The 23,763-nt window shown below is 49.1% G+C and overlaps 1 protein-coding gene across 15 annotated transcripts in view; it reads right to left on the bottom strand.

Moving 5' to 3' along the window:
* The window catches only part of OTOF (otoferlin), a 339,399-nt gene that overhangs the window by 265,868 nt on the left and 49,768 nt on the right, over positions 1-23,763 (bottom strand). The window lies entirely within an intron of this gene.

Below are 23,763 nucleotides of genomic sequence, written 5' to 3'. Positions count from 1 at the left end.
CATTCAAAATATATGTCTATACATCAGGAGGCAGGCTCAGACGGTGTTAGGCCCAGTATGGCTTGCACGTGATTGCACAAAGGTGAGAAAGGGTACCGTATCCCCAGATAACATGTATGGATAGCGTACACATTCAAAAGATATGTCTATACATCAGGAGGCAGGCTCAGACGGTGTTAGGCCCAGTATGGCTTGCACGTGATTGCACAAAGGTTAGAAAGGGTACCGTATCCCCAGATAACATGTATGGATAGCGTACACATTCAAAATGTATGTCTATACATCAGGAGGCAGGCTCAGACGGTGTTAGGCCCAGTATGGATTGCACGTGATTGCACAAAGGTTAGAAAGGGTACCGTTTCCCCGGATAACATGTATGGATAGCGTACACATTCAAAATATATGTCTATACATCAGGAGGCAGGCTCAGACGGTGTTAGGCCCAGTATGGCTTGCACGTGATTGCACAAAGGTTAGAAAGGGTACCGTATCCCCAGATAACATGTATGGATAGCGTACACATTCAAAATATATGTCTATACATCAGGAGGCAGGCTCAGACGGTGTTAGGCCCAGTATGGATTGCACGTGATTGCACAAAGGTTAGAAAGGGTACCGTTTCCCCGGATAACATGTATGGATAGTGTACACATTCAAAATATATGTCTATACATCAGGAGGCAGGCTCAGATGGTGTTAGGCCCAGTATGGATTGCACGTGATTGCACAAAGGTGAGAAAGGGTACCGTATCCCCAGATAACATGTATGGATAGCGTACACATTCAAAATATATGTCTATACATCAGGAGGCAGGCTCAGACGGTGTTAGGCCCAGTATGGATAAACAAAGGTTAGAAAGGGTACCGTTTCCCCGGATAACATGTATGGATAGCGTACACATTCAAAATATATGTCTATACATCAGGAGGCAGGCTCAGACGGTGTTAGGCCCAGTATGGATTGCACGTGATTGCACAAAGGTTAGAAAGGGTACCGTTTCCCCGGATAACATGTATGGATAGCGTACACATTCAAAATATATGTCTATACATCAGGAGGCAGGCTCAGACGGTGTTAGGCCCAGTATGGATTGCACGTGATTGCACAAAGGTTAGAAAGGGTACCGTATCCCCGGATAACATGTATGGATAGCGTACACATTCAAAATATATGTCTATACATCAGGAGGCAGGCTCAGACGGTGTCAGGCACAGTATGGATTTGACGGCCCAGACTACACAGCGGAGGAGCAGGGAGAGGTAAAGATTGCAAATGCTGGGGCCCTGCCCAAGCAAGGGGGGCCCACTCATGGGCGTCGGAACTGGGACTGGGCCCCTCATAGTACGGCGGTGTGTCTGACGGCGGGTGTGCACCACCACCGTCAGAGACACTTGATTGCACTATGAAGGACCCTGTGCCAGTGCCCGCGCCCAAGAGTCGGCCTACCCACCTGTCCAGGGCAACGGCACTCGCACGGTGTCGTGCTCTAGGTGGTGACCCCGGCCATGGGGGGGGAGGCAGCACAGTTAGGGAGTTTTAGAAAGTGGCATATGTTGATGTTGGACATTCAGCTGATGCAAAAGGTGAAATAGGTCAAGTCCCAGGAAGAGGTGGACCAAAGCAAGCCATTTTTCTGTCACCCTATGTGTCATCAGGGGAAGGTGGGACAAAATCCTTGGAAACCCATGCGTGGTTCATTTTAATGAAGGTTAGATCATCCACATTTTGGGTTGACAGACAGGTCCTTTTTTCTGTCAGGATTGATCCAGCTGCACTGAAGACTCTTTCCGATAGCACACTTGCAGCTGGGCAAGCGAGCTCCTGTAAGGCATATTGTGCCAATTCAGGCCAGGTGTCCAGTTTAGCGGCCCAATAGTCAAAGGGGAATGACCTGTGTGGGAGAACATCGATATGGGAGGAAAAGTAGTTTGTAACCATAGTTGACAACTGCTGTCTCCTGTCACTTTCCATCGATGCAGTATTACCAGCTGTGTGAGCGGTACTTGAAAAATCAGTCCACAACATTGTCATGAAACCCCTGTGTCCAACGCCACTTCTGCTGTGTGCACCACGAACACCTCTGCCAAGCTGCCCCCGGCCCGTACGGCTCGTGTGAGAACCATCACCGCTGCTGTGTGCTGGGAATGCCTCAAGCAACCGATTTACCAGAGTTGCTTGTTTATTAGCCAATATTAGGTCAAGGTTCTCCTGTGGCATGATGTTTTGTAATTTGCCTTTATAGCGTGGATCCAGGATGCTGGCCAACCAGTAGTCGTCATCGTTCATCATTTTGGCAATGCGTGGGTGCCTTTTTAGGATCTGCAAGGCATAATCTGACATGTGGGCCAATGTTCCCGGTGTCAATGATGCACTGCGAGTGCTGGGTGGAGGAGCACTTTCTGGCAAATCCACATCCCTCCAGTCACGCACAAACCCTGTACCAGACCTTGCCACGCCAACATTTTCACTTGCCCCACGAGATGCATCCTCCTCCCCTAAGTAATCATCCCCATCATCCTCCTCCTCCTCCTCTTCTTCCTCCACCTCGTCCAGGAGAGGTCCCTGAGCAGACAATGGCTGAATGTCATCAAGGATTCCCTCCTCCTCTTCCTCCTCATCAACATTGGCTGCAGACGCCTGCTCCTTAAGGTGCGTCAAAGTTTGCATGAGCAGACGCATAACTGGGATGCTCATGCTTAGGATGGCGTCGTCTGCGCTTACCAGCCGTGTGCATTCCTCAAAACACTGAAGGACTTTACAAAGGTCTTTCAGCTTCGACCACTGCACACCTGTCAACTCCATGTCTGCTCTCAAAGTGCCTGGCCGTGTATCCTCCCACAAATGCATTATGGCCTGCCTCTGCTCGCACAGCCGCTCCACCATGTGCAGGGTGGAGTTCCACCTTGTTGCAATGTCGATAATGAGGCGGTGGTTGGGAAGGTGGAGCAATCGCTGCAGCTTCTGCATACGAACGGAGTGTACAGGCGACCGGCGGATGTGCGCGCACAGTCTTCGCACCTTCTGGAGCAGGGCTGTTAACTCCGGATAATTTTTGAGGAAGCACTGCACCACCAGGTTCAAGGTGTGAGCCAAGCAAGGTATGTGGCTGAGTTTTGAAAGGGCTATGGCTGCCACAAAATTACGGCCGTTATCACTAACTACCTTGCCTGCCTCAAGATGTACACTGCCCAGCCATGACTCAGTTTGTCGCTTCAAGTACTCGGCCAGCACCTCTGCGGTGTGTCTGTTGCCCAAACACATCATCTGCAACACAGCCTGCTGACGCTTTCCACTAGCTGCTCGATAGGGGGACACATCGTGTGCAACAGTGGCAGCTGCAGATGGAGTGCTAGTACGACTGCGTTCTGTGGACGAGCTTTCGCTTCTGGAGGAGGAGGGTCGAACGCCTACAGCCAACTGTTTCCTATACCGTGGGCTAGGCAGCACTGTCCCACCACCGCTGTCCCCTGTGGACCCTGCATCCACCACATTAACCCAGTGCGCAGTGATGGACACGTAACGGCCCTGGCCATGCCGACTGGACCATGCATCAGTTGTGAGGTGCACCTTTCCGCTCACTGACTGCTTGAGTGCATGGACAATGCGGTCTTTCACATGATGGTGGAGGGCTGGGATGGCTTTGCGAGAGAAGTGGCGACTGGGTAGGTCATAGCGTGGTACTGCATAGGCCATGAGTTCGCGGAAAGCTGTGCTTTCCACCAACCGAAAGGGCATCATCTCAAACGAGATTAGTTTGGCAATGTGGGCGTTCAAACCCAGTGTACGCGGATGAGAGACTGAGTACTTTCTTGACCTACTCATAGTGTCTGGGAGGGTGAGCTGGACTTGAGAGCTGCATATGGTGGAAGTAGCGGTGGACAGGGCGGACTGAGAGAGGGTTGATGATGGTGATGGAGTTGGTGTTCTTTCTGATGGCCTAGAATCAGTCTTTCGTTGATATAACAGTGGGATTCCCTGACTGCTGTGGCCTTGCAACGACACCTCAACATTTGCTGCTGTGCTAACCGGTTGGCTTACAGTGGGGGAAACAATGTAGCGTTGCTGACTACCTTCGTTGTGATCAGTTGCACATGTGGCACTTGAGGTTTGGTGTTGTGTCCACGCTTGCAAGTGCATGCTGGTTAAATGTCTAAGCATGCAACTGGTATTCAAATTTTTCAGATTTTTCCCTCGGCTAAAGGTCTTTGCGCACTTCTTACAGATAACCTTGGCCTGATCATGAGGATTTTGGTCAAAAAAGTGCCACACTGCACTCTTCCTACTTTGGCAGACATTTTGCGGCCTAGCACGCTGTGATCTTTTGACCCTCTGGACAAGCTGTCCAGCAACTCTTTTGATGTTTGGAACCTGTCTTTGGAGTGCTCCGGGCCTGCCAGATAACAGCTGTTGCAATGTCGATGTCTGCTGTGGATGCTCCTCATCTGAGCTATTGGAAGCAGCACCCTCTTCCCCCAATGGATGCCAATCTGGGTCAACAACTGGGTCATCCATCACCTCCTCTTCTATGTCATGTGCACCTTCCTCTGTGTCACCGTGTATGGTGGTATAGTGTGCGGGAAGGGGCACCTGAGTCTCATCAGGGTCAGAATCTGGCTCTGTACACTGCGAGGACAATGTAGTGCTCTGAGTGAATGTACCAGCAGAATCATCCATCAGCGGCTGTGCATCAGTGCACTCCATGTCAGATTCATCTTGGCCTGGTTAATTCACCATTTGACTTGATAATCCAGGCATGGTATGTGAAAACAGCTCCATGCAGTAATCAGTAGTATGGCCTGCGTCATCCTTCAATCTTGGTTGGGGTGAAGGACACAAGGAATGGTGTGGTTCATGAACATGAGCCTCCAATGACGACTCAGTGCTTTTACTTTTTACAACTGAAGAAGAGGAGGCGATAGAGCTGGAGGCTGAGTCAGCAATGTAAGACAAAACTTTTTCCTGATGCTCTGGCTTTAAAAGCGGTTTGCCAACTCCTAGAAAACTAAGCGTTCGAGGCCTTATGTAGCCAGACGATGACGCAGGCTCAACACCTCCTGCATTCGATCCTATTTTGCTCTTGCCACTACCATCAAATCCACCACCAACACCATCATTACCAGCTGCCAACCCCCGCCCAATTCCACGGCCTCTTCCACCAGCCTTCCTCATTTTTGGTAGAAATGTAGACAAAATCCAACAAACTATATAGTAATGTAAAACAAGGTACAAGGTGTCTATAGGACAGGGGAGATTTTGAATTTCTGCAGACACTTGTGGACACTGGACACTTTTGGATTGTGTGAGGCCCACTGATATCTGAGCGCTATGTCACAGGCTCGATGGCACAGCTGTGACAAAAGTGGCGAGAGGATAAGGGAGATTTTGAATTTCTGCAGACACTTGTGGACACTGGACACTTTTGGATTGTGTGAGGGCCACTGATATCTGAGCGCTATGTCACAGGCTCGATGGCACAGCTGTGACAAAAGTGACGAGAGGATAAGGGAGATTTTGAATTTCTGCACACATTTGTGAACACTGGACACTTTTGGATTGTGTGAGACCCAATGAATATCTGAGCGCTATGTGACAGGCTCGATGGCACAGCTGTGACCAAAGTGACTAGAGGATAAGGGAGATTTTGAATTTCTGCACACACTTGTGGACACTGGACACTTTTGGATTGTGTGAGGCCCAATGAATATCTGAGCGCTATGTGACAGGCTAGATGGCACAGCTGTGACCAAAGTGACTAGAGGATAAGGGAGATTTTGAATTTCTGCAGACACTTGTGGACACTGGACACTTTTGGATTGTGTGAGGCCCAATGAATATCTGAGCGCTATGTGACAGGCTCGATGGCACAGCTGTGACCAAAGTGACTAGAGGATAAGGGAGATTTTGAATTTCTGCACACACTTGTGGACACTGGACACTTTTGGATTGTGTGAGGCCCAATGAATATCTGAGCGCTATGTGACAGGCTAGATGGCACAGCTGTGACCAAAGTGACTAGAGGATAAGGGAGATTTTGAATTTCTGCAGACACTTGTGGACACTGGACACTTTTGGATTGTGTGAGGCCCAATGAATATCTGAGCGCTATGTGACAGGCTCGATGGCACAGCTGTGACCAAAGTGACTAGAGGATAAGGGAGATTTTGAATTTCTGCACACACTTGTGGACACTGGACACTTTTGGATTGTGTGAGGCCCAATGAATATCTGAGCGCTATGTGACAGGCTCGATGGCACAGCTGTGACCAAAGTGACTAGAGGATAAGGGAGATTTTGAATTTCTGCAGACACTTGTGGACACTGGACACTTTTGGATTGTGTGAGGCCCACTGATATCTGAGCGCTATGTCACATGCTCGATGGCACAGCTGTGACAAAAGTGACTAGAGGATAAGGGAGATTGGATTGCTTTTAAAAAAGCAGTTTGCAGAGCAGTGGGTAAACAGCAATGCCAGCCTGTCAGGAAGCCTTAAAAGGCAGCCCAACAACCAACACCACTGATACACCACAATATAGCCTCCCCTTGCACTGCACACACAGTGACTGGTGTGTTGTGCAGGCCAAATCGCTAGCAGCAGAAGCAGTTTTTTTTTCTTCTCAGCAGGACAAAAAAAAAAAAATTAGGATTGCTTTTAAAAAAGCAGTTTGCGGAGCAGTGGGTAAACAGCAATGCAGGAATGTCAGGAAGCCTTAGAAGGCAGCCCAACAACCAACACCACTGATACACCACTATATAGCCTCCCCTTGCACTGCACACACAGTGACTGGTGTGTTGTGCAGGCCAAATCGCTAGCAGCAGAAGCAGTTTTTTTGTCTTCTTCCCTGCCTAACGCTCTCCCTACAGAATCAGCAGTAACCTCTCCCTATACTGAGATCGGCAGAAGTAAGATGGCGGTCGGCGTGCACGCCCTTTTATACCCCCTGTGACGCCCACCAAAGCAAGCCAATCACTTGCATGCCCTTCTGAAAGATGGTGGTGACCCCTGCCTATGTCATCACGTTGCCCAAAGTGTCCGTGGATCCTGATTGGCTGAAAAAGAGCGCAAAACAAACTTTTGAAACGCGACTTTGGCGCGTAACCTCATCCTAGGGTCGGGTTTCGTTTCATGAAACCCGACTTTGCCAAAAGTCGGCGACTTTTGAAATTTTTCGACCTGTTTCGCTCAACTCTAGTGGAGAAGTATAGAGGAGAGAATGAACCGCGGGTAGAGTAGGACTCTTACTAGGTGGACGGTAGTATGGAGAAGGGCAATGGTGAAGTAGAGCGGAAATAAGGAACTGGGGGTAGAGAATAGGACTCTTACTAGGTGGACTGTAGGGAGCAGGGCGGTGGTGAAGTAAAGAGGAGAGAAGGAACCGCGGGTAGAGAGTAGGACTCTTACTAGGTGGACTGTAGGCAGCAGAGTAGTGGGGAAGTATAGAGGAGAGAATGAACTGCGGGTAGAGAATAGAACTCTTACTAGGTGGACGGTAGTATGGAGAAGGGCAATGGTGAAGTAGAGAGGAGAGAAGGAACGGGGGTAAAGAACAGGACTCTTACTAGCTGTACTGTAGTATGGAGCTGGGCGGTGGTGAAGAAGAGAGGAACGGTGAAGATAAAGAACAAGCGAGAAAAGAGGAAGGAATCTGTGTGAGAAAATGCTCCGTATCGTAAAGAGACCGCGCATCAAGGTGTGTGCCCGCTATCTCCTGTGCATAATCCCCTCCAAGGTATTGTTTCTTATTTTTCACTGGTGGTCTCCCTTGCTGAACTGTTAGGCTGTGTGCCCACGATGTGATTTTTAAGCGTTTTTGCTGTGATTTTCGGCGCAAAAAAGTTTAAAAATCGTGTACAGAACGCCCCCCATGCATTCCTATGGCATTCCGCACATGCTGTGCTAATGCTGCGCTTTTTTCCGCGGCGGAATCGCATCGCGGAAAAAATCACAGCATGCTCATTCTTTTTGCATAATTGCCGCGATTCCGCACCCATAGGAATGCATGAGAATCGCTTACTTCCCACATATGGCTATGCCCACCATGCGCGAAGTTAAGCGTCTCATGTGCGGTTGGTACCCACGGTGTGGAGGAGAGGAGACTGTCCTCCAGGCCCTGGGTACCATACCCCTGTAAAAAAAATAATAAAAAATCGGGGTATATTTACCTTCCGGCGTCCCGCGCTGCATTCCCGGCCTCAGCGTTCCCAGTAATGCCTTGCGGCAAAGTCCTGTGATGATGTAGTCTCGCGTTACTCTAGCGGTCTCATGAGATAACTATAGCAACGCGAGACCAACGTCATCACAGGTCTCGCAAGGCATCGCTGAGACTGCGCGGGACGTCGGAAGGTAAATATAACGCGATTTTTTATTTTTTTTATCATTTTTCACATTCTATCTTTTACTACTGATGCTGCATAGGCGGCCTCAATAGTAAAAACCTGGTCACACTTGATAAACACTATGTCTGACGAGTGTGACCAACCTGTCAATCACTTTCCAAGCGATGCTACAAATCACTTGGAAAGTGCTTGAATTCTGCGCCAAAATCGCGGCAAAAACGCGTGTTTTCTGTGAAGAAGTCCGGTTTTGAGTGTCCGGTTTAAAGGGCTACGTGGGCACATAGCCTTAAACACCTGGTCATGGCCAACCAACGTCATTGGGTATATGAGGCCTACAAGGGCGTAGCGCCCCCCACAGCACGAGTCCAAACACTATTTCAGAAAAATTAGAACTGTCCGAAGAGAAAATCCCTTGTAGAATGTGCACCAGGATTAACACATTTTAATGATCGAGCAGTTATTTCTTTCCATAAAAACAGTATATGGTTTAGATTCTCAGACAGCTGTACTGAAGAGCAAATACGAGCAGGCAAAGCGTTAATCCTGCTTCCCAGTGTGACTTCTGCACCAATGATAATCTTCCCGACTCCATTATTCTTCCTTTCTTTCCAATTAATGAAGCGAAATCAAGAGAAGCCGTGAAATGCGGTAATTGCCTGACTACATCCCGGAGAGTGAGCGGCCAAATTCTGCCACCGATATTTACTGATTCCTCACTCAACAAAAAAGTCTAAATCCATCAGCAAACTGCAGAAAAAGAGAAGTCAGGACGCTCCAATACATACATGAAAGAGAACTAGCCATAAAAAGATGGGCAGTATTATAGTAGTTATATTCTTGTATATAGGAGCAGTATTATAGTAGTTATATTCTTGTACATAGGGGCAGTATTATAGTAGTTATATTCTTGTACATAGGGGCAGTATTATAGTAGTTATATTCTTGTACATAGGGGGCAGTATTATAGTAGTTATATTCTTGTACATAGGGGGCAGTATTATAGTAGTTATATTCTTGCACATAGGGGGCAGTATTATACTAGTTATATTCTTGTACATAGGGGCAGTATTATAGTAGTTATATTCTTGTACATAGGGGCAGTATTATAGTAGTTATATTCTTGTACATAGGGGGCAGTATTATAGTAGTTATATTCTTGTACATAGGGGCAGTATTATAGTAGTTATATTCTTGTACATAGGGGCAGTATTATAGTAGTTATATTCTTGTACATAGGGGCAGTGTTATAGTAGTTATATTCTTGTACATAGGGGCAGTATTATAGGTTATATTCTTGTACATAGGGAGCAGTATTATAGTAGTTATATTCTTGTACATAGGGGCAGTATTATAGTAGTTATACTCTTGTACATAGGGGCAGTATTATAGTAGTTATATTCTTGTATATAGGGGGCAGTATTATAGTAGTTATATTCCTGTACATAGGGGCAGTATTATAGTAGTTATATTCTTGTACATAGGAGCAGTATTATAGTAGTTATATTCTTGTACATAGGGGCAGTATTATAGTAGTTATATTCTTGTACATAGGGGGCAGTATTATAGTAGTTATATTCTTGTACATAGGGGGCAGTATTATAGTAGTTATATTCTTGTACATAGGGGGCAGTATTATAGTAGTTATTTTCTTGTACATAGGGGGCAGTATTATAGTAGTTATTTTCTTGTACATAGGGGGCAGTATTATAGTAGTTATATTCTTGTACATAGGGGGCAGTATTATAGTAGTTATTTTCTTGTACATAGGGGGCAGTATTATAGTAGTTATATTCTTGTACATAGGAGCAGTTATATAGTAGTTATATTCTTGTACATAGGGAGCAGTATTATAGTAGTTATATTCTTGTACATAGGAGCAGTATTATAGTAGTTATACTCTTGTACATAGGGGCAGTATTATAGTAGTTATATTCTTGTATATAGGGGGCAGTATTATAGTAGTTATATTCCTGTACATAGGGGCAGTATTATAGTAGTTATATTCTTGTACATAGGAGCAGTATTATAGTAGTTATATTCTTGTACATAGGGGGCAGTATTATAGTAGTTATGTTCTTGTACATAGGGAGCAGTATTATAGTAGTTATATTCTTGTACATAGGGGGCAGTATTATAGTAGTTATGTTCTTGTACATAGGGAGCAGTATTATAGTAGTTATGTTCTTGTACATAGGGAGCAGTATTATAGTAGTTATATTCTTGTATATAGGAGCAGTATTATAGTAGTTACGTTCTTGTACATAGGGAGCAGTATTATAGCAGTTATATTCTTGTACATAGGGGGCAGTATTATAGTAGTTATGTTCTTGTACATAGGGAGCAGTATTATAGTAGTTATATTCTTGTACATAGGGGCAGTACTATAGTAGTTATATTCTTGTACATAGGAGCAGTATTATAGTAGTTATATTCTTGTACATAGGGGCAGTTATATAGTAGTTATATTCTTGTACATAGGGGGCAGTATTATAGTAGTTATATTCTTGTATATAGGAGCAGTATTATAGTAGTTATATTCTTGTACATAGGGGCAGTATTGTAGTAGTTATATTCTTGTACATAGGAGCAGTTATATAGTAGTTATATTCTTGTACATAGGGGGCAGTATTATAGTAGTTATATTCTTGTACATAAGGGGCAGTATTATAGTAGTTATATTCGTGTACATAGGAGCAGTATTATAGTAGTTATATTCATGTACATAGGAGCAGTATTATAGTAGTTATATTCTTGTACATAGGAGCAGTATTATAGCAGTTATATTCTTGTGCATAGGGACAGTATTATGGTAGTTATATTCTTGTACATAGGAGCAGTATTATAGTAGTTATATTCCTGTACATAGGGGCAGTATTATAGTAGTTATATTCTTGTACATAGGGGGCAGTATTATAGTAGTTATATTCTTGTACATGGGGCAGTATTATAGTAGTTATATCCTTGTACATAGGAGCAGTATTATAGTAGTTATATTCTTGTACATAGGGGCAGTATTACAGTAGCTATATTCTTGTACATAGGGAGCAGTATTATAGTAGTTATATTCTTGTACATAGGGAGCAGTATTATAGTAGTTATATTCCTGTACATAGGTGCAGTATTATAGTAGTTATATTCTTGTACATAAGGGGCAGTATTATAGTAGTTACATTCTTGTACATAGAGGGAGTATTATAGTAGTTATATTCTTGTACATAGGGGCAGTATTACAGTAGCTATATTCTTGTACATAGGGGGCAGTATTATAGTAGTTATATTCGTGTGCATAGGAGCAGTATTATAGTAGTTATATTCGTGTACATAGGAGCAGTAATATAGTAGTTATATTCTTGTACATAGGAGCAGTATTATAGTAGTTATATCCTTGTACATAGGAGCAGTATTACAGTAGCTATATTCTTGTACATAGGGGCAGTATTATAGTAGTTATATTCTTGTACATAGGGAGCAGTATTACAGTAGCTATATTCTTGTACATAGGGGGCAGTATTATAGTAGTTATATTCTTGTACATAGGAGCAGTATTATAGTAGTTATATTCCTGTACATAGGAGCAGTATTATAGTAGTTATATTCTTGTACATAATGGGCAGTATTATAGTAGTTATATTCTTATACATAGGGGCAGTATTACAGTAGCTATATTCTTGTACATGGGGGCAGTATTATAGTAGTTATATTCTTGTACATGGGGGCAGTATTATAGTAGCTATATTTTTGTACATGGGGGCAGTATTATAGTAGTTATATTCGTGTACATAGGAGCAGTAATATAGTAGTTATATCCTTGTACATAGGAGCAGTAATATAGTAGTTATATTCTTGTACATAGGAGCAGTATTACAGTAGCTATATTCTTGTACATAGGGGGCAGTATTATAGTAGTTATATTCGTGTACATAGGAGCAGTATTATAGTAGTTATATTCTTGTACATAGAGAGAGTATTATAGTAGTTATATTCTTGTACATAGGGGCAGTATTACAGTAGCTATATTCTTGTACATAGGGGGCAGTATTATAGTAGTTATATTCGTGTACATAGGAGCAGTATTATAGTAGTTATATTCTTGTACATAGAGGGAGTATTATAGTTGTTATATTCTTGTACATAGGGGCAGTATTATAGTAGTTATATTCGTGTACATAGGAGCAGTAATATACTAGTTATATTCTTGTACATAGGAGCAGTATTACAGTAGCTATATTCTTTTACATAGGGGGCAGTATTATAGTAGTTAAATTCTTGTACATAGGAGCAGTATTATAGTAGTTATATTCCTGTACATAGGAGCAGTATTATAGTAGTTATATTCTTGTACATAGAGGCAGTATTATAGTAGTTATATTCCTGTACATAGGAGCAGTATTATAGTAGTTATATTCTTGTACATAGGGGCAGTATTATAGTAGTTATATTCCTGTACATAGGAGGCAGTATTATAGTAGTTATATTCTTGTACATAAGGGGCAGTATTATAGTAGTTATATTCTTGTACATAAGGGGCAGTATTACAGTAGCTATATTCTTGTACATGGGGGCAGTATTACAGTAGCTATATTCTTGTACATAGGAGCAGTAATATAGTAGTTATATCCTTGTACATAGGAGCAGTATTATAGTAGTTATATTCTTGTACATAGGAGCAGTATTACAGTAGCTATATTCTTTTACATAGGGGGCAGTATTATAGTAGTTATATTCTTGTACATAGGAGCAGTATTATAGTAGTTATATTCCTGTACATAGGAGCAGTATTATAGTAGTTATATTCTTGTACATAAGGGGCAGTATCATAGTAGTTATATTCTTGTACATAGGGGCAGTATTACAGTAGCTATATTCTTGTACATGAGGGCAGTATTATAGTAGTTATATTCTTGTACATAGGAGCAGTATTATAGTAGTTATATTCTTGTATATTGGAGCAGTATTATAGTAGTTATATTCTTGTACATGGGGGCAGTATTATAGTAGTTATATTCTTGTACATGGGGGCAGTATTATAGTAGTTATATTCTTGTACATAGGAGTTTTATAGTAGTTATATTCTTGTACATAGGGGGCAGTATTATAGTAGTTATATTCTTGTACATAGTGGGCAGTATTATAGTAGTTATATTCTTGTACGTAGGAGCAGTATTATAGTAGTTATATTCTTGTACATAGGAGCAGTATCCTAGTAGCTATATTCCTGTAGATAGGGGCAGTACTATAGTTGTCACGGGGTCCTTCTCCGATACCACACAATCAACAGAGCGGGGGAAGTGTGAACAATCCCAAGACCTTTATTACAGGCAAAATTAGAAGGTCCATAAACAATCCACCACACTGAGGATGCAATAGTCCAGAACAAGAATGCAGTCCAGTAACAGGATGAAATGTCCAGGGAGATGAGAGTCCAAAACTTTAGCACCAGAGGATAAAATGGGTCCTTGTCTCTGAGGTGCAGTCTTTACATGATCCCCTCCACACAGGAACTGACCTGTCCAGCCCCTGTCCTCCCCTTCCTCCCCCTTATGTCCAGGGGTAGTCAAACAGGTTGGGGTGGTTTGCAGGCCTCCCAGAGGAGAACAAAGGAGCCTTGGGGATTAAGGAACTACAGGGGGTCATCAAGAGGCAGATACAGTGAGGCTATAGACATACAAGGCAACAAGAAAAACACTATGAAAAATAAGTGAAATAGAAGTATACACAAAATGATATCCACATAGCCTATCACACCATCACAATAGTCATATACACTCACTGGCCACTTTATTAGGTACACCATGCTAGTAACGGGTTGGACCCCCTTTTGCCTTCAGAACTGCCTCAATTCTTCGTGGCAGAGATTCAACAAGGTGCTGGAAGCATTCCTCAGAGATTTTGGACCATATTGACATGATGGCATCACACAGTTGGCGCAGATTTGTCGGCTGCACATCCCTGATGCGAATCTCCCGTTCCACCACATCCCAAAGATGCTCTATTGGATTGAGATCTGGTGACTGAGGAGGCCATTTGAGTACAGTGAACTCATTGTCATGTTCAAGAAACCAATCTGAGATGATTCGAGCTTTATGACATGGCGCATTATCCTGCTGAAAGTAGCCATCAGATGCCTGTTCTTAGCTGAGAGGAGTGGTACCCAGTGTGGTCTTCTGCTGCTGTAGCCCATCTGCCTCAAAGTTCGACGCACTGTGCGTTCAGAGATGCTCTTCTGCCTACCTTGGTTGTAACGGGTGGCAATTTGAGTCACTGTTGCCTTTCTATCAGCTCGAACCAGTATGCCCATTCTCCTCTGACCTCTGGCATCAACAAGGCATTTCCGGCCACAGAACTGCCGCTCACTGGATTTTTTTTCTTTTTCGGACCATTCTCTGTAAACCCTAGAGATGGTTGTGCGTGAAAATCCCAGTAGATCAGCAGTTTCTGAAATACTCAGACCAGCCCTTCTGGCACCAACAATCATGCCACGTTCAAAGGCACTCAAATCACCTTTCTTCCCCATACTGATGCTCGGTTTGAACTGCAGGAGATTGTCTTGACCATGTCTACATGCCTAAATGCACTGAGTTGCCGCCATGTGATTGGCTGATTAGAAATTAAGTCTTAACACACAGTTGGACAGGTGTACCTAATAAAGTGGCCAGTGAGTGTACATCGGCTATGGAGCGCACCGTTTATTATAATTTCTATTTTCATGAAGTGTCCGCCTTTGGTTTAGTTCTTTAGCTTTTAATATTTCAGCCATTCTCCTGATCTTCTTGTCACTGCACAGTTCACTCTGGAGACATGAATGGGAAGAGCTGTGTGCGGAGCTGACGGCACATCTGGATGAGGAGCTGCAGACTCTCTGGGTTATGGCTCAGGGTTTTCTATTCTGAGGAGTTCACAGCTGGAGAAGCAGCTGATAGATGCTCCACATTTATGCTTTTTCCTTCTTTCTGTGAGGGATATTCTCCTGATAATCATCTTTTTCTCTCTGCTGGTTTAGTTGCATGCACTTTGTACTAATTCTTTCCATGCTGTACTGTACAGCATCTCTCCATGGATTTTCTTGCGCTCACACAGATGTAAGGGGTTGGGAAATTAACCCCTTTAAGCCTTCTTTTTGTATGTTTATATTTAATATATTTATATTGCTGTTGCTGTATTACCCATGTATTATATGTTGTCTTAATGCTGTTACCTGTTTAATGGTAGGTATAGTGCAGTCTGGGTTGTGGCCACTAGATGGGGGCATAGAGGTCACTATTGTAGAGTTAGTAATAGAAGAGTTAACTATAGGAGGAGTTAGTTGCGGAATAGTCGGGAAGGTCTTCCCGTATCTAGTCACTGATCCCTGTGTGCTCGGGTGGGCTATATACCCGAGCTGCATAACTACCCCGTAACATTAAAGTGTATTCTGAGCCATCCACGGGGGAACTTAGAGAAGAACCAGATACAGCAGAACCAGCAGTAGAGAGGAAAAGAAGGAAGTAGAGGAAGATGGAAGGTCACCATAAAAGTGTATGGGCAGGTAACTCCAGAATGTGGTGGATAGCCTTGTGGCCTGGATCTCTGTTGTCTGAGACGACGCAGAAGGGAGAACGCTCTACCATGGCGACGCTCCACCGGGAGGACACTGAGGGTCGTCTGAGACGCCCCGTCCGGCGGAAACACTTAGTGGAGCAAGGAACAGTGAAGGGAAAGATGAAGTAATGTGCAGTATCTACTGAGATGGAAATGTTGGAAACTACGTGGATGTGCTGTGTCCTGAAGTGAATACATTTGTTCAGTTAGCAGTTGCCCTGGACGGTGTCTCCATTCATTGGGATCCAGGACCAGCTTCAAGTCAGCGCAGCCAAGAAGACGCTGACAGCACCGTGAGCACCAATAGTGATATGCAAGAATAAAGGTACTGTTTCCCTGTAGAGGGAGGCCAGGGTGTACGATACCCGACAACCTCAGCCACGACTACCGCCCTGGCCGACCTTTACACTGACACCCTGAAGCTGCAGTTATCATTGCGGGTCCTGATGAATATTTGTGTTTTTTATGCCACTTTTAATTTTCCTTTTTCTCTTAGGGTATATGTTGTTTTTTTGCCCCAATTTCTTCAAAACGGCTCACTCAGGGTCACTATTTTTGTTTTTTACTCTCCTTACAAAAAAAAGTTGTTAAAGTCGCAGAAAAAAAAGTTTAATTCGTCCATATAATGGCTCTATCGGAGGGCTGGAGCAGCGACGTTTCACTACTGATGAATCGCCCGCAAACATCTCAACAACAAAAACCCGTCCACAATGGCGAAAAAAAAACACAACAAGCGACCGAATATAAAACAGATTTAAAAAAGACGCAGAATTAAAGAAGAATTCAGCGCAAATCAAAAATAAGTGAAAAACACGAAAAACTAGACAAAAAAAGAAAGAAAATGGGGAAACCCTTGATCCCACACCGGGGCGGACACAGCAGCTCGGATGTAATGTGCCCTAAGGGGTTAAATATGCCAGTAATTGTGGAAAGGTCAGGACCTTAGAGAGTGTTCCTCTCAGGAGGCGGCCCAGGGGCCCACGCTACCGACCAGCCTGCGGACAGGAAGAGCCGAGAGCCTCTTACACCAAATATCTGGGGCAATTGGAACCGACAAATTGTCAAAAAACTGAACTCGAGCGGCTGACCGTCTGCTCCGATATTTGTGCCACGTGCGGGGCGCGCGATATAAGGCAAAAGGGAATCGGTCACGGACATTTGGGGGCGACTTTTAGTCACTTTGCCCCCCCCACCTCCCAGGATCTTTGACACTCCATGATCATCTGGTGGTATTTTACCATAGCAACCAATCAGAGCTCAGCTTTCATTTCTTACACTGCTATGGGAAAATGAAAACTTGATTCTAATTGGTTGCTATGATAAAAAGAAACTTGAGTTCTAATAGGTTGCTGTAGTGAAGCGAAAGATGATCTCTGATTGGTTGCTGTGCTAGAATGAAAGATGAGCTCTAATTGGTTGCTATCAGAAAATGAAAGCTGAATTTTAATTTGTTCAGAGAAAATGAAAGCTGAGCTCTGATTGGTTGCTTTGGGAAAATAGAAAATAACTCAAAATACAACTAAAATTATAAACACAAAACCCGATTTGTTGGTTCGGGCTGGACGGCCGGCTGCTCGGGCTCATTACACAGGGTCAGATGTAATACACCTGCGGTGAACGACCGTGTGGGAGGGGTCTCCGGCCTTTATTTGCTCAGTGTCAGCGCTTCCCGTCAATGTGTTTTGCTGTAAAACAATGATATGGCCGTACAAGTCACCCTGCCGAAGTCCCGCGGGAGGGGCGGCCATTCATCTATGACAGCTCATTGGATTCATCAATATGAGGGAGGCCGCGGAGTGAGAGCGGCCGAGTGAGAGCGGCCGAGAGAGAGCGGCCGAGAGAGAGCGGCCGAGTGAGAGCGGCGGAGTGAGAGCCTCAGAGTGAGAGCGGCGGAGTGAAAGCGGCGGAGAGAGAGCGGCGGAGTGAGAGCGGCGGAGTGAGAGCCTCAGAGTGAGAGCGGCCGAGAGAGAGCGGCGGAGTGAGAGCGGCCGAGTGAGAGCGGCGGAGTGAGAGCCTCAGAGTGAGAGCGGCCGAGTGAGAGCGGCGGAGTGAGAGCGGCGGAGTGAGAGCCTCAGAGTGAGAGCGGCGGAGTGAGAGCGGCGGAGAGAGAGCGGCGGAGTGAGAGCGGCGGAGTGAGAGCCTCAGAGTGAGAGCGGCCGAGAGAGAGCGGCGGAGTGAGAGCGGCCGAGTGAGAGCGGCGGAGTGAGAGCCTCAGAGTGAGAGCGGCCGAGTGAGAGCGGCGGAGTGAGAGCGGCCGAGAGAGAGCGGCGGAGTGAGAGCGGCCGAGTGAGAGCGGCGGAGTGAGAGCGGCCAAGTGAGAGCCTCAGAGTGAGAGCGGCCGAGTGAGAGCGGCCGAGTGAGAGCGGCCGAGAGAGAGCGGCGGAGTGAGAGCGGCGGAGTGAGAGCGGCCGAGAGAGAGCGGCGGAGTGAGAGCGGCGGACTGAGAGCCTCAGAGTGAGAGCGGCCGAGTGAGAGCCTCAGAGTGAGAGCGGCGGAGTGAGAGCGGCCGAGTGAGAGCGGCCGAGTGAGAGCGGCGGAGTGAGAGCGGCCGAGAGAGAGCGGCGGAGTGAGAGCGGCGGACTGAGAGCCTCAGAGTGAGAGCGGCCGAGTGAGAGCGGCCGAGAGAGAGCGGCCGAGTGAGAGCGGCCGAGAGAGAGCGGCCGAGTGAGAGCGGCCGAGTGAGAGCGGCCGAGTGAGAGCCTCAGAGTGAGAGCGGCCGAGTGAGAGCGGCCGAGTGAGAGCGGCCGAGTGAGAGCGGCCGAGTGAGAGCCTCAGAGTGAGAGCGGCCGAGTGAGAGCGGCCGAGTGAGAGCGGCCGAGAGAGAGCGGCGGAGTGAGAGCGGCGAAGTGAGAGCGGCGGACTGAGAGCCTCAGAGTGAGAGCGGCCGAGTGAGAGCCTCAGAGTGAGAGCGGCCGAGTGAGAGCGGCCGAGTGAGAGCGGCGGAGTGAGAGCGGCGGAGTGAGAGCGGCCGAGAGAGAGCGGCGGAGTGAGAGCGGCGGACTGAGAGCCTCAGAGTGAGAGCGGCCGAGTGAGAGCCTCAGAGTGAGAGCGGCGGAGTGAGAGCGGCCGAGTGAGAGCGGCCGAGTGAGAGCGGCGGAGTGAGAGCGGCCGAGAGAGAGCGGCGGAGTGAGAGCGGCGGACTGAGAGCCTCAGAGTGAGAGCGGCCGAGTGAGAGCGGCCGAGAGAGAGCGGCGGAGTGAGAGCGGCCGAGAGAGAGCGGCCGAGTGAGAGCGGCCGAGTGAGAGCGGCCGAGTGAGAGCGGCCGAGTGAGAGCCTCAGAGTGAGAGCGGCCGAGTGAGAGCCTCAGAGTGAGAGCGGCCGAGTGAGAGCCTCAGAGTGAGAGCGGCCGAGTGAGAGCGGCGGAGTGAGAGCGGCCGAGAGAGAGCGGCGGAGTGAGAGCGGCGAAGTGAGAGCGGCGGACTGAGAGCCTCAGAGTGAGAGCGGCCGAGTGAGAGCCTCAGAGTGAGAGCGGCCGAGTGAGAGCGGCCGAGTGAGAGCGGCCGAGTGAGAGCGGCGGAGTGAGAGCGGCCGAGAGAGAGCGGCGGAGTGAGAGCGGCCGAGAGAGAGCGGCGGAGTGAGAGCGGCCGAGAGAGAGCGGCGGAGTGAGAGCGGCGGAGTGAGAGCGGCAGACTGAGAGCCTCAGAGTGAGAGCGGCCGAGTGAGAGCCTCAGAGTGAGAGCGGCCGAGTGAGAGCGGCCGAAAGAGAGCAGCCGAAAGAGAGCGGCGGAGTGAGAGCGGCCGAGTGAGAGCCTCAGAGTGAGAGCGGCCGAAAGAGAGCGGCCGAGTGAGAGCGGCCGAGTGAGAGCGGCCGAGTGAGAGCCTCAGAGTGAGAGCGGCCGAGTGAGAGCCTCAGAGTGAGAGCGGCCGAGAGCGGCCGAAAGAGAGCAGCCGAGTGAGAGCGGCCAAGTGAGAGCCGCAGAGTGAGAGCGGCGGAGTGAGAGCGGCGGAGTGATAGCGGCCGAGAGAGAGCGTCGGAGTGAGAGCGGCCGAGTGAGAGCGTCCGAGTGAGAGCGGCGGACTGAGAGCGGCGGACTGAGAGCGGCCGAGTGAGATTGGCAGACCGGAGGAGTGAGAGCGGCGGGCTGAGAGCGGCCGAGTGAGAGCGGCCGAGTGAGAGCGGCGGACTGAGAGCGGCCGAGTGAGATTGGCAGACCGGAGGAGTGAGAGCGGCGGGCTGAGAGCGGCCGAGTGAGAGCGGCGGACTGAGAGCGGCGGACTGAGAGCGGCCGAGTGAGAGCGGCCGAGTGAGAGCGGCGGAGAGCGGCCGAGTGAGAGCGGCCGAGTGAGAGCCTCAGAGTGAGAGCGGCAGAGTGAGAGCGGCAGGCTGAGATTGGCAGACCGGAAGAGTGAGAGTGGCAGAGGGAGAGCGGTGGAGTGAGAGCGGCAGAGTGAGAGCGGCAGAGTGAGAGCAGCAGAGTGAGAGCAGCAGAGTGAGAGCGGCAGGCTGAGATTGGCAGACCGGAAGAGTGAGAGTGGCAGAGGGAGAGCGGTGGAGTGAGAGCGTCAGAGGGAGAGCCTGAGAGTGAGAGCGGCCGAGTGAGAGCCTGAGAGTGAGAGCGGCCGAGAGAGAGCGGCCGAGAGAGAGCGGCCGAGAGAGAGCGGCCGAGTGAGAGCGGCCAAGTGAGAGCGGCCAAGTGAGAGCGGCAGAGTGAGAGCGTCAGAGTGAGAGCGTCAGAGTGAGAGCGTCAGAGTGAGAGAGGCAGGCTGAGATTGGCAGACAGAGAATGGCAGACTGAGATTGGCAGACCGGAAGAGTGAGAGTGGCAGAGGGAGAGCGGTGGAGTGAGAGCGTCAGAGTGAGAGCCTCAGAGTGAGAGCGGCGGAGTGAGAGCGGCGGAGTGAGAGCAGCAGGCTGAGATTGGCAGACTGGAAGAGTGAGAGCGTCAGAGGGAGAGCCTCAGAGTGAGGGCGGCCGAGTGAGAGCCTGAGAGTGAGAGCGGCGGAGAGAGAGCGGCCGAGAGAGAGCGGCCGAGAGAGAGCGGCCGAGTGAGAGCGGCCGAGTGAGAGCGGCAGAGAGCAGCCGAGTGAGAGCGGCCGAGTGAGAGCCTCAGAGTGAGAGCGGCCAAGTGAGAGCGGCAGAGTGAGAGCGGCGGAGTGAGAGCGGCAGGCTGAGATTAGCAGACTGAGAATGGCAGACCGGAAGAGTGAGAGCGGCAGAGGGAGAGCAGTGGAGTGAGAGCGGCGGAGTGAGAGCGGCGGAGTGAGAGCGGCGGAGTGAGAGCAGCAGGCTGAGATTGGCAGACCGGAAGAGTGAGAGCGTCAGAGGGAGAGCCTCAGAGTGAGAGCGGCCGAGTGAGAGCGGCGGAGTGAGAGCCTCAGAGTGAGAGCGGCGGAGTGAGAGCGGCTGAGAGAAAGCGGCGGAGTGAGAGCCTCAGAGTGAGAGCGGCCGAGTGAGAGCGGCCGAGTGAGAGCGGCCGAGTGAGAGCCTCAGAGTGAGAGCCTCAGAGTGAGAGCGGCAGAGTGAGAGCGGCAGAGTGAGAGCGGCAGAGTGAGAGCGGCAGACCGGAAGAGTGAGAGTGGCAGAGGGAGAGCGGTGGAGTGAGAGCGTCAGTGAGAGCCTCAGAGTGAGAGCGGCAGAGTGAGAGCGGCAGGCTGAGATTGGCAGACCGGAAGAGTGAGAGTGGCAGAGGGAGAGCGGTGGAGTGAGAGCGTCAGAGGGAGAGCCTCAGAGTGAGAGCGGCCGAGTGAGAGAGTGAGAGCGGCGGAGTGAGAGCGGCCGAGAGAGAGCGGCCGAGAGAGAGCAGCCGAGTGAGAGCGGCCGAGTGAGAGCGGCCGAGTGAGAGCCTCAGAGTGAGAGCGGCCGAGTGAGAGCGGCCAAGTGAGAGCGGCCAAGTGAGAGCCTCAGAGTGAGAGCGGCAGAGTGAGAGCGTCAGAGTGAGAGAGGCAGGCTGAGATTGGCAGACTGAGAATGGCAGACTGAGATTGGCAGACCGGAAGAGTGAGAGTGGCAGAGGGAGAGCGGTGGAATGAGAGCGTCAGAGTGAGAGCCTCAGAGTGAGAGCGGCGGAGTGAGAGCAGCGGAGTGAGAGCAGGCTGAGATTGGCAGACTGGAAGAGTGAGAGCGTCAGAGGGAGAGCCTCAGAGTGAGGGCGGCCGAGTGAGAGCCTGAGAGTGAGAGCGGCCGAGAGAGAGCGGCCGAGAGAGAGCGGCCGAGAGAGAGCGGCCGAGTGAGAGCGGCCGAGTGAGAGCGGCGGAGAGCAGCCGAGTGAGAGCGGCAGAGTGAGAGCGGCAGAGTGAGAGCGGCAGAGTGAGAGCGGCAGGCTGAGATTAGCAGACTGAGAATGGCAGACTGAGATTGGCAGACCGGAAGAGTGAGAGCGGCAGAGGGAGAGCAGTGGAGTGAGAGCGTCAGAGTGAGAGCGGCAGAGTGAGAGCAGCAGGCTGAGATTGGCAGACCGGAAGAGTGAGAGCGTCAGAGGGAAAGCCTCAGAGTGAGAGCGGCCGAGTGAGAGCGGCCGAGAGAAAGCGGCGGAGTGAGAGCCTCAGAGTGAGAGCGGCCGAGTGAGAGCGCCCGAGTGAGAGCCTCAGAGTGAGAGCGGCGGACTGAGAGCGGTCGAGAGAGAGCGGCCGAGTGAGAGCGGCGGAGTGAGAGAGGCAGGCTGAGAATGGCAGACTGAGATTGGCAGACCGGAAGAGTGAGAGCGGCAGAGTGAGAGCCTCAGAGTGAGAGCGGCGGAGTGAGAGCGGCGGAGTGAGAGCTGCGGAGTGAGCGCTGCGGAGTGAGAGCTGCGGAGTGAGAGCAGCAGGCTGAGATTGGCAGACCGGAAGAGTGAGAGCGTCAGAGGGAGCCTCAGAGTGAGAGCGGCCGAGTGAGAGCCTCAGAGTGAGAGCGGCGGAGTGAGAGCGGCAGGCTGAGTTTGGCAGACTGAGAATGGCAGACCGGAGGAGTGAGAGCGGCCGAGTGAGAGCGGCCGAGTGAGAGCGGCCGAGTGAGAGCGGCCGGCTGAGATTGGCAGACTGAGATTGGCAGACCAGAAGAGTGAGAGCGGCAGAGGGAGAGCGGAGGAGTGACAGCGGCAGAGTGAGAGCGGCAGATCGAGAGCTTCAGAGTGAGAACGGAAGACTAAGGGCGGCGGAGTGAGAGCGGCAGACTGAGATCGACAGGCTGAGAGTGGCGGTGTGAGAGCGGCCGAGTGAGAGCCTCAGAGTGAGAGCGGCGGAGTGAGAGCGGTGGAGTGAGAGAGGCAGGCTGAGATTGGCAGACTGTGATTGGCAGACCGGAAGAGTGAGAGCGGCAGAGGGAGAGCGGTGGAGTGAGAGCGTCAGAGTGAGAGCATCAGAGTGAGAGCGGCGGAGTGAGAGCAGCAGGCTGAGATTGGCAGACCGGAAGAGTGAGAGCGTCAGAGGGAGAGCCTCAGAGTGAGAGCGGCTGAGTGAGAGCCTCAGAGTGAGAGCCTATGAATCCTGGTGACATAGAATTTGGGCCTTGTCTGTTCGGTCCTGGATCTTCCCAGTCGTTTTCCCGGATTATAAAGCCTCCACCTTTCCAGGCTCCTCGGTGTTCAGCTTCATGACTCCACTCCCTTTAATTCAGGGCCTCAACTATCTACAGTTTGTGTTTTCATAACATCTGTTCCTGGCCACAATTACCGTATATCTAGGGTATCATCCAGCTTTCCCAGGAGCAGACTGGAAACCACTATAGAAGCTGGCGCAGAGCTCCCCTTCATCACATCTGTAGAAACATCACATCACGTCACCACCAGAGCTGCACTCACAAATTCTGCCACATTAATCTGCAGCAATGTGTTAAAGAAGCTCAGGATTGGAAAAACACAGGGACTTATCTTAAAATAATAGCGCCACAGCTGTCGACAGGTTGCACTCGGTATTGCAGCTCAACTTCATT

The sequence above is a fragment of the Dendrobates tinctorius genome, unplaced genomic scaffold, assembly GCF_039654945.1.
Source record: "Dendrobates tinctorius isolate UK_male_01 unplaced genomic scaffold, ASM3965494v1 ptg000332l, whole genome shotgun sequence".
Taxonomy (NCBI): Eukaryota; Metazoa; Chordata; class Amphibia; order Anura; family Dendrobatidae; genus Dendrobates; species Dendrobates tinctorius.
The sequence above is the reverse complement of the archived record's forward strand: the minus strand, read 5'-3'. Positions and strand labels throughout refer to the sequence as shown.